This window comes from Chinchilla lanigera, unplaced genomic scaffold (genome assembly GCF_000276665.1).
Source record: "Chinchilla lanigera isolate Chin_1 unplaced genomic scaffold, ChiLan1.0 scaffold00002, whole genome shotgun sequence".
In the NCBI taxonomy this organism is placed as follows: Eukaryota; Metazoa; Chordata; class Mammalia; order Rodentia; family Chinchillidae; genus Chinchilla; species Chinchilla lanigera.
Genome location: NW_004955403.1, coordinates 23,531,187 through 23,542,083, shown reverse-complemented (window position 1 = coordinate 23,542,083; position 10,897 = coordinate 23,531,187). Strand labels below are relative to the sequence as shown.

The window sequence follows — 10,897 nt, the reverse complement described above, 5'->3', positions numbered from 1 at the left end:
TACTTAATAGCTAGATGTCAGGAACAGTAGCATTTAAAGGGCAGGGGAATACGAACACAAAAGATGATTTTTCCTCTTCTAAAAAGTTTAAAGAAAGTGGTAGCATGAAAGACAAGTGAAGAGAAAAATTCAAGGAGAGAAAGCAGATATCACAGGGAGGTGAAGTTAAAGTTATGCCTACTAGATTCAATAAGTACAAAGTTCCAGAGGTCTTGGAGCTCTGCAAAATATTGGAAAGGCAGACTGCTGTGGTTTGGGAATTATCAGAGATATGAATATAGAAAATCCTTTCAAGGCATTGTTAGTGACAGGGAAGGGAGACTTAGAATGGTCCTCTGAGGGGTATGCAGTTGAAAGAAAAAGAATTTCAAAGATGGGAAGGGAAGAGGATGTTTGTAGAAATCAGAGGAAAGAAAACAGCAAGGAAACAGAAGAGGGATGTTCATTAAGCAAGAAGAGGATGTACAGATCTCAAGGGGAGAAGATCCCTTGTCCTCTGAGCACAGTTGGAGTTCCCATAAACCAAGAGGTGTTAGCAGCACAATAATAGATGATTTGGCTCCCTAGTTCCTTTTATATTCTACCTGCCTGTTTCCAGCCCGGAGGAACTTGACCATCTCTTGATTCTCCTCAACATCTCCACAACACTTTCTACCTCTCAGAGCACTTGCCAGATGAAGCATGGCCACTCTCTGAGGTAAGAACCTTCACTCATGATTCGTTGTCTCCAGGGTACTGCAAAACTTTGCTAATGAAGGGCTCGGAGGGCTGTCATTCTCTGACATGTGCCACAAATGCTATTCAGATTTGGTTTCTGCGTTGCAAAATAGTCATTTATAGTGACTGCTTTTCCGAAGTTGTTTTTTACACAGTACTTTAAAAAATTTCTTACCTAACTCTCTCCATCCCCTTCTTTCCCCTTCCTCCTTTCCTCTATGTCCTCCCTACCTCCTTTTCTTTGTATCTTTCAGGGAAGAGTATACTGTGTATTTGTTTGAATTTGATTTTCCCTTATCTAGCTTAATTTTTATGTGCATTAAAAGAAATTGGGTGCTTATTAGAAATGCAAATTTCTGGACTCCATCCTTAAGACATTTGAATTTAGTTGCTGGGGTCAGAATCCATTGTGGGTGGTCTGTGGATCACACATTAAGAAACAGTGGTTCAAATGAACACATAGGATTAGAGTGCTTTCTACTGGGTCTTGTGCTGGCTTCTCTTTCTGGAATATTTATTTTCTTTATCACATCCTACTCTCTCCACATTTTCTAGGAAGACTCAATTGACCATCTGCATCTACATCAACTTTTCTCCTTATGTAATTTATTTATTTACTTTGTGGATGGGCTGAAGTTTCCAACCTGGGGCCTCACACATGATAGGCAGGAGCTCTACAGTCAGACTCTACTCTAGCCCTTAACTCTTATGTCTGGTCGATATAACCAGATTTTGAAATTAGCTATCCTCCATTGAGCCAAGTGCCTGGCAATGTGATAGAGGTTACATGAAGGAACAAGGCATGGATCTAGACTTTGAGAGGCACTTTTTGTAGGGATGACTTTCATGTGGGTTTCTCTACTTTTGCATTCCTGATCAGACAGACATTAGCCTGTATTTCAGGGAAAGGGCTATATTTTCCTGGCATCTACCACAACTGCCCCCTTAGTACCGAGCACAAAACTCAATAATTGGTTAGAAGTCAGGCATTATCTATAGGTAGATACAGGTGTTGGTCCTGAGCCTTGTTGATTGGGAAGCTGATTCTTCTCAATTCTTCTCTCACCTATGTTCCTACCAAGAAGTACCTTCCCTGACAATTGCCATTAGCGCCATTATTTATGATTCCATCTCCCTCAGCTTCACCCTGCTGTTGCCGTGTTTGCATGCACTTTCTGGCCTGGCTGCACAAACTAACTTGTCCAAGGGCTTGGGCAGCCAGCCAGTGCTCCCAAGCCCTTCCTTGCATTGTGTCTGACTTCCTCTTTGGTGAGAGCCCATGTGATTTTTAAGCTTTGGAGGCTTTGGGCCCTTGTGAAATCTCTTCTGGAGAATCAGCCACACTCAATTCCATGCTTTTGTGCTTGCCTTCAGTGCTGGCAGAAGCCTGTATTGTTTCATTCTCATGTCGTCACACTCCTTGGGACTGTGATGGTTCAGCCCAAGTTCATTTGGTATTCCCCTATGCAGTGTTACTGACTTTCCCATTGTTTGCTCTGAATTAACTAATAACAGTCAAGGGAATCATTACTGTGCTGGGAAACACGAACTGGGTCATTGTGGTGTTAGCAAAAAATAGGGGCCTCTACAGGGCACCTGATCCCGTTGCTGCAGTGGCTGCCATTTTAATATCAGCGTTTTGCTGATGTTAAAGTTGTGAAGACAGAGTCCTCCACCTCATGTGAAGTTGTGAAGACAGAGTCCTCCACCTCATGTTGTAGGATTGGGGGACTTTTAACCTATTTTCCCATGTAAGCAGCTTATCTGGGGCCTTTCCATCTTTACTGGATGGTCTCCCAGTTGGATTTCAAGCTGAATGAGGGTGTATTTCTTTTCTGCCACTGGCAGGTTGAGAAAAATGCTTCTTTTTTTGTGGAGTAATTATCTTACTTTGGATAATTGGACTTGATTGGAAGAGCTAGCAAGAAGTGTCAGGCAATGTGCTAAGTTTTTAACATGTTAGCTGACTCTAATTCTTAAAACAATTCCTCAAACTAGGTATTATTGTAGGATACAGAGAGAGTGAGAATATTAGGAATTCCTGGTCTGTTGTAGAGCTGGATTCCAATCGAGTTCTACCTTTTTCTGCCCCTCCTTGAATCTTCGACTACTTCATGCTGCCTCTTAACAATGCATATTGGCAAAGGGTTATCAACCCTGGAATTCTTCTAAGAAGCTCTTTTGCCAGGTTAGTGCATTGCTTTAAATCTGTAAAACACCAGTGGGTCCGTTCATAATGAATTTTCATTCTTTCAGGAGATGAAGTCAGAGTTAGAAAGCACTGTGGAGACCTCCTCTGAAAGTTCAGTTGATCCCACTCAGCAGAGCCGGGTAAGCTGTTGTTGGGGTCCTCCTACATTTCTGCCTCAATGTGTCTCAGAAAATCAGAAATACCTGACCTCCATTTGAATGGTACCTTACTTACTAGAGTTAGCTGGCCTCAGATTCTCTCTCTACACTCTTTTTGTGTTTTTGACAACACTGGAGCACAGTTGGAAGAGGCAGGGTGCATATTTATATTATGGAAACACAGCTGAGCCTATTCTGCAGTAACAGAGACCATGTGTTCTGGGGCTTTTCTATTTGGAGTCAGTTTATCATCACTATAAAAACATTTCAAATGAGAATGGAGTGGATAGAAACCCTGGGGAGTTGTACAGGGAGCTCTTGGCTAGGATGGCTTAATGCCTGGCCTTGGTTTAGTCACTCAGAAAGCTGGAAGTGAAGCACTCATGCGAGCTCTTAATCTATCACAGACATCTTGGCCTTCCCTGAGCACTTCCACCTGCTTTACCAAGGGGACCCATGGCTGGTCTCTTAACAAATAAAATGTGTGTGTTCTGTATTAGACATGTCAGTTAAGTCGAGAGATTACTGAGTACCATATATAGTCATCTTAGTGGACTCTAGTTTTTTTCTTTAAAAGATCTGTAACCAATGATGAAAAGTGGGGATAATAACTAATGACTATTTTATATAGTTCCCTTTTAAATTATATGGAAAATGTTATTCTAGAACAGGGTCTGAAACTCTTCTTAAGAGGGAGGCGCATTCTGGAGTAGAAGGATATTAGAATTTCTGCTTTGATTTCTCTATCTTTTTGTTGGCATTGGGCAGGAAATGAGCATTTTTTAGTTTACATCCTGGTCATAGTTGGAGAGAAAGTCTGCTTTCTACAGGAAAGCCAGGGGAAAGGAAAACACACTTGCAGAAATACTGCTAGAATAAAGACATCACTGAGTTTTGGAAATGGATTTGATAGTCATGATGTAAATTAAAGTCAAACTCGTTGAAGGCTCCGGGCCTGGGGTATGCTTTTACAATTGTGCATCCCTTGAGTCCTGGCACACCAGGATCTTATAGATTTTGTCTGATATATATCAATAAATACTGATTCTTCCCTGAAAAGTTTCTTTCATAATTGTCTATTATATGTCACCCACACATACCATGTTTTGGAATCTTATTTTCATTAAAATCCGTGGCCTTTCCTACTTGATAATGAAGTCTGCCACCCCAATCAAATATATACATCCTTCCTTCTCTTCTCCCTCTCTCTTCTGTCCCTCCTTTGTTCTTTCCCTTCCTTCCCTACTTCCTTCTTTCCCTTCTCCCTCTGCTTCCTCCCTCCTTTTTTTCTCTCTTCGTTTTGCTAGATGTGAGATCCAACTTTTACTCTCAGAGAAATTCAAACTCAGATTGTCCAGAATCCAAATCTGCTTTTCCCCTTCTCTCTCCTTTGTTCTGCAAAGAGCACCCATAACTGTCCCTCAGAACTCAGACTCCAGCTGTCCTTTACTCCTCTCCTCCAGCACCTTGAATATATGGCAGGAGCCAAAACTCAGGGATCACTTTTATATTACCAGCTGCATTCAAGCCCTTGTCTCCCTGTCAACTGTTCACAGTCTCCCTGGAATAACTAGGGAAGTTCTTTTCACCTCTTTGTTTGCTATTGGCTTCCCTCCCTCCAGTTCACTCTACACACTGCTGCTACACTGATTTTCCTAAAATGCAAGCATAATCATGTGCCTTGCCTGTGTAAAATCCTCCAAGGGCTTGCCAGTAGCATTCAAGGTAAATATCAAACTCCTTAGCTTAGGTCATGAGGCCTTAAAGATCTGCCCCAAGCTAGTTCCATCCACTACTCCTGAGCAGGCACCTTTCTGCACCTGTCTAAAATATCTATGGTTTACAGAACTCACTGAACCACTTGGTGTATATGTCCTTGACCACAATGCTTCTTTGCTTTGGGATTCATTCATTTATTAAAAAATTTATTTAGGGGGGCTGGGGATTTAGCTCAGCGGCACAGCACCTGCCTGTAAGTGCAAGGTCATGAGTTCAATTCCTGGTACTGGGGGAAAAAAAATTTATTTAGGGAGCATATGTGGAATATTTATTCTAAGCCAGTGACCAATTCCAATGGGGAGACAGTAGTGAAGATGAATATAAATGAGGGCCTTCCACCATGAAGGTAATTCTAATAGGTGACGACAGTACCCATTAGACAATGAGTTTTAGATAGTTCTAAAAGTTGTAAGAGTAATGATCCAGGGTGATCAGATACTAAGTACTACAAGGTGTATGTGCATCTGCAGAGGGTTCTTACACAGGATTCTCTAGAAGGTTCTCCCAAGAAGGGCTTATAAAACAGGGATCTTTGCTGGGCATGAAAAGTCATGAGGTCTGAAGGGAGAGCAGGTATGAAGTCTATGTGTTGAGAATCCACTTAATGCTTTCAGAGGGGGAGTTTATAAGAGCCATGTGCCTGAAAGTCAGAGATTGAGGCAATCAAAGGAGATAAGGAGAAAGAAGCAGGTCAGTTAATATTGTGAGACCTTGTAAGAATGGCAAAAGTTCTAGTTTTTAACTTAATCTGGGTGAGTAAAAAGTTTTTTTTAAAAGAACAGGTGTTGTCAGGGTGTGGAGAAATTGAAAGAATCGTATATTGCTGGTGGATATATAAAACAGTTCAGCCACTGTGGGAAATGTTTTGGCAGTTCCTCAGTCAGTTACCTCATCTGTTACCACATGATCAAGAGCTCGCTTTTAGGTACAGACCCAGACAGGTGTTCAAACAAAAGCTTGTACATGAAAGTTCATAGCGGCACTATTAGCATAGGCAAAAGGTGGAAATAATCCAAATATCCATCAACTGATGAATGGACATACAAAATGTGATATATTTTTGTAGTGGAATATCAGCTATAATAAGGAGTGAAATATTTATACATTTTGTAGCATGGATGAAGCCTTGAAAACATGATGCTAAGTGAAGAAAGACAGACATGAAAGGCCCCTGTTATATTAGTATGTTTATATCAATATCTAGAAAAGGCATAACTGTAAAAATAGAAAGAACATTAGTAATTTCCCAGGGCTAGGGCTGGCAGTGTATGTAGTTCAGTGGTAGAGAACTTGCCTGCATGCTTAAAGTCCTGGGTTCAATCCCCAGCAAAAACAAAACAAAACAAAACAAAACAAAACAAAACAAAGCAACAAAATACCCAGAACAGATTACAAGATAGTTGCCAGGGGCTGGAAGGTTATAGGAAACAGAAAATGGCTACTGAATGCGTTTCCTTTTGGGGTGATCAAAAGGTTCTGGAGCTAGATGGTGCTGATTATTGTACAAATTCCAAATGTATTTCATGTCACTGAACTGTACACTATGAAATGGTTAAAGTAGTAAACTTTACATTGTGCGTCTTAGTCATCTGGAGTTGCCATAACAAAATACTATAGTCCAGGAGCCTTAAACAGAAGAAATTTATTTTCTCACAGTTCTGGAGGCTGGAGGATCCCAAATGAAGGTGCCAGCAGGGTTGATGTCTGGTAAAGGGTTTCTCCTATGGTTGTAGATGACCACTTTCTTGCTGTGTGTGCCTCATATGACCTTTTCTCAGAGAGTGGGAGGAGGAGGAGGAGGAAGAGGAAGAGAGATAGAGAGATAGAGAAAACAGAGAGAGAGAGACAGAGACAGAGAGAGACAGAGAGAGAAACTAGCTAGATCGCTGATGTTTTCTCTTCTTAGGATATTAATCTGTTGAATCAGGGCCACAGTCTTATGACCTCATTTAACATTAATTACTTCCTTACTGCAAATACAGTCACATCACTGAGGGTTAGAACTGCTTCAACATATAAATTTTGGGAACAAAAATTTAGTTCACTGTATTATATATATTTTACCACAATAGAAACAATCATTTTTATCTACTGTGTAGAGCATTATTGGAATAAAAGTAGGGAGACAGTTAGGAGATAGGTTAGTAATCCAATTATGAAAGGATGGTGATTTGAATTAGGGTGGTATTAGAGAGGAATGCATGTTTTTTACCCTTCTTATTTCCACATGGAGAGATTTCACTAATATAATTTCTTGGCTTCTCAGTTCACCCCTCATTCACTCTTACTGGTGTGTCATTGGTAAGTGAAGGCCATTGACCTACATTTCTAACTAGGCAGAGCTAATTTATTAATTATTTATCATGGCTGGGCATTCTATTCTTCTGCCTGCTTTGAGGCCCAGAGTAGGATACTAATCCTGTTCTGCACACCCAAACTTTCTACCCAGAACACAGTCAATGCCAAGAATGGGGTGTTCTGGGACAGGGGCAGAGAGTAGTACTAGCAAGTTCAGATGATTACAAACTAAATTGTTTCTCCAATGAGCTTGGCCATAAGGGTACCATTTTGATTTGTACTTCCATGGCTCATCTAGCTTCTTCCACAGAACCTTCAAATCTCAGTGTTACTTTCTTTGGGAAGCATTCTCTGACCATCCCCATGCTCCCTGTGTTTTGCATGCTTCTCCTCTGTTTTTCTGCAGGGCTCTGTGCATTCCTCTAGCTTAGCATATGCCAAACAACGCTGTGATCACTTTTTCTGGTAGAGATAAAGTCATGTGTTCCCCATTCACATTATATTACACTGTCACAATGCAGTGGCTCTAAAGACAGTAAGCTTCTTAAGGATAAGGCCAAAATTAATCTCTTTCCATTTCTCATTCTTGGTATAATGTCTGATACACAGTAGGTGTCCAATAAGTGTTGAATAGATAGCTCCAACAGGAAATTCCATGTTCCTGCCTCATCCTTCTTTATAAAAGAGTCAGACAATAGAAGGGAGCCTGCAATATTCTCAACTTACTATCAAAAGTTAGCTTCGATCATGGAAGAGATTGGATCCATAGATCACATATAGCTACTCAACTTACAGAGGATGTCCAGTGAGGCAACTGCAGTTCTTTCAGGTTTTTGATAAATTTGCTATTGTGATTGTTAGGTCTGGTGTGAGCGAGAGACAGAACAAAAGTAAAGAAAGTCTTTATTGCTAACACAGAAGGGCTGCTAAAGAGACACAAGGACCCTCTGAGAGAAGAAGCCAGGAACAAACAATTTATTGAGCTGGGTTGAGGGTGGAGTTGATGGGGTGGTCTAGGTGGTGAGACAGGTCATTGACTGGGCAGGGGCTTTGCAGGAAATGGGAAGTTGTGGTCAGGCTGGGTGGAGAAGAAGGAGGAGGTCAGTCTGGGTGGGTGTTCATTTTCAGGCCCCTTGCCATGTTGGATTGCTGCCAGGATGACTTGGCAGATTTTTGTATGGGCGGAAACCCCTCAGTGATGTGTAACTGGAGTTTGTAATCTTCTCTGAAAGCTTACTGATTTCCCCCAGTCATGCTTCTTAGTGATTGCCTAAAGGTTTATAAAGTACATCAATGTATTTTCAGTTCTTGGGATAGTAGAAGGTAGTAATAACCTTGGAGTCACTTCTATTTTAAGAAAGTTGGAAAGTGTACATAAAAATCGTGTATTCCTTTCGGTGCAAAACTGATCTGTTATCAAGATGTCATGGCTTTGGAGGTTCCTCCACCCCCAAGCGGCAAGTGGATTTTGCTGTCTGTGCTCATGTTCTCATCTGGGCTTCCTGTAATGGGACCTGTGTGCATCTGTAGTTGTCTGGGCTCATCTGTGGTCTGAGGATGTAAGATGAATCAAAGTCAGCTTGTTAATACTGTATTTGACTCCTTTGATTAGTGTTTCTTTTATCTCCATTCTCCAGCTAGGAAAATGACTTGTCAAAGATTACAAAAATTCCTGAAAGTTAAACTGTAAAATGATTTAAAAGCTATTTTGAGATATGTTAAACATTTTAAAGAATGTTGGTTGATTATGCATTTCTTAAGACAGTGTGCTGCTCAAAAAGATAAGAAAAATAGTCTGAATATTGTGTTAGTCTGCAAGTGAAATGTAAATAATGAGCTGTACATTTCCCTGGCAGTGTGATACTAAAAGAAGACAAGACTAAAAAGGGAAATTAACACCCATATGTGTCACAGAGAAGCAACTGCAGTGACTACCTGCCATTCATGAGGCGCATGGTAGTCTATTTGGTGATATGCTCCTTTGTTGCAGTAGAATGCTGTACTCTCTCATTAAATTTAGCCCTCTAACAACTTATATCTACATAGTAACACAGGGCTTCATTGGAATCAAGATGCCTTTTATCTAAATACTTTTTTTGAATGTGGATGAGATTGTGATTGACTTGAGGGGTTGGTGGGAAGCTTAACAAACATTCCTAGAATTGCAGGCATATCCAATTCCATTTTACAGAGCACTTTAAAATAGAAGACACATAACTGGTCTGTCTGGGGGCTTCAATAGTTCCTGGTTATCCAGCTGTGTGGTCAAAGCCTGGCAATCAGCCGCTTAGATTCTTAGGATAGTATCTTCTTCCGGTGGGCTTCACATTAGAAAACATATCATTACTGAATAAAAAATTGCTTAATACTGTCATGAAATCCATACATTGTTCTCATTAGTTATGAAATTCAAATTTAACAGATTATTACAGTTTTAAGTAAATTGTCAGGGTCTAGGAACTCATTTGTTCTTATTAAGTTTCTTTACCATCTTCCATTAAGATTTTGATGGGTTCTTTTGGGATTTTAGCTTATTTAAAAAAGATTATAGCACTACTTTTGGAAACACAAAGAAAGAAAATAAAGGAACAGCAAATAATCAATAGGTGAAAACTGAGCTGATTGCCTATGTTTTTTGAAATGAGATTTTAACTTCCAAGTTCCTCTGCCAGTCAACATGAATAAAGATAAGACCATTTCCCACCATCTCCTTTGGTGTTCTCCCTTTGAAGCTGCCCTGTCAGTGAAAGAAAAATAGATTTTTGACAGGCCTGCCCTGGAATTTGGGAAAACCTGATCATATGTAAAGGATTTGTGAGTCTACCACATACTAACTGGGAACTGGGTATTTAAATGAAAAGTATTTACATGAGGAACCTCTTCTGAGGGAAGTACTCTTAACGGGAGAGAGAATAGTTCTATAAACACTCAAAGGCTGGTGCAAGTCTACAGACTAGGATAAGTGGGGAGAAGTTATTCTGAGTATAAACAGTAGTTATTTCAGATCAGCCATGTCAATGCAGTTCTGGGTCTTAAGGGAAGAAGTTATAAAGGAACAAGAAAGTGTGATTTTATGAAAGTATCTATGGAATTCAAGCATACATTTGTCCAGTTACAATGGTGCCAGGAAACTAGAGGCTTCACAGGGCAACTTCCTCAGGCAGCAGCATCCTCAAAATGGCATCCTCAGTTGGGCATTTGTGGCCTTAGAATGTAAGTAGATAGATATTAGCAGCAATATCATTATGTCAGGTTGAATATGCCATAGAGTTGGCTTAACCTTATTGCCCACTTTCCTAGGAACTGTCCCCGGGATCAGTGGTTTAGTAGGCATCAACAGAAGTGATGGCAGCTTCTCTGGACACTGGTGGCTCTGACTCTGTGATGGTTAATTTTATGTGTCAGTTTGACTAGGCCACGGGATACCCAGAGAGCTGATTGAACCTGGTCACCAGACATGTCTCTGAGATGTTTCTGGAAGAAAAAAGAGACAGCCTTCCCAATGTGGGAGAGCATCGTTCAGTCCACTGGGTCTGCACAGAACGAAAAGTCGGAAGAAGGGTGAGTGTATTCTGCCTGTTTGAACTGGGATACTGTGCCTCTCCTGCCCTTGCACTCTTGATTCTCAGGCCTGCTCTGGTCTGGAATCTATGTTATTGGCTCTTTAGGTCTTTGAGTTGTGTCACCAACTTTCCTGGAACCCCAGCTTTTTTTTTTTTTTTGGTTTTTCTCCGGTACCAGGAACCGAACTCAC

The 10,897-nt window shown here is 40.7% G+C and overlaps 1 long non-coding RNA gene across 1 annotated transcript; it reads left to right on the top strand.

The window, feature by feature from the left end:
- Window positions 1-423: 423 nt before the first annotated feature.
- LOC102023217 lies at window positions 424-10,692 on the top strand. The gene is made up of 3 exons (XR_259199.1): window positions 424-697; window positions 2,974-3,048; window positions 10,549-10,692. It is a non-coding gene; the product is annotated as an uncharacterized LOC102023217 (long non-coding RNA).
- The last annotated feature ends 205 nt before the right edge of the window (window positions 10,693-10,897 follow it).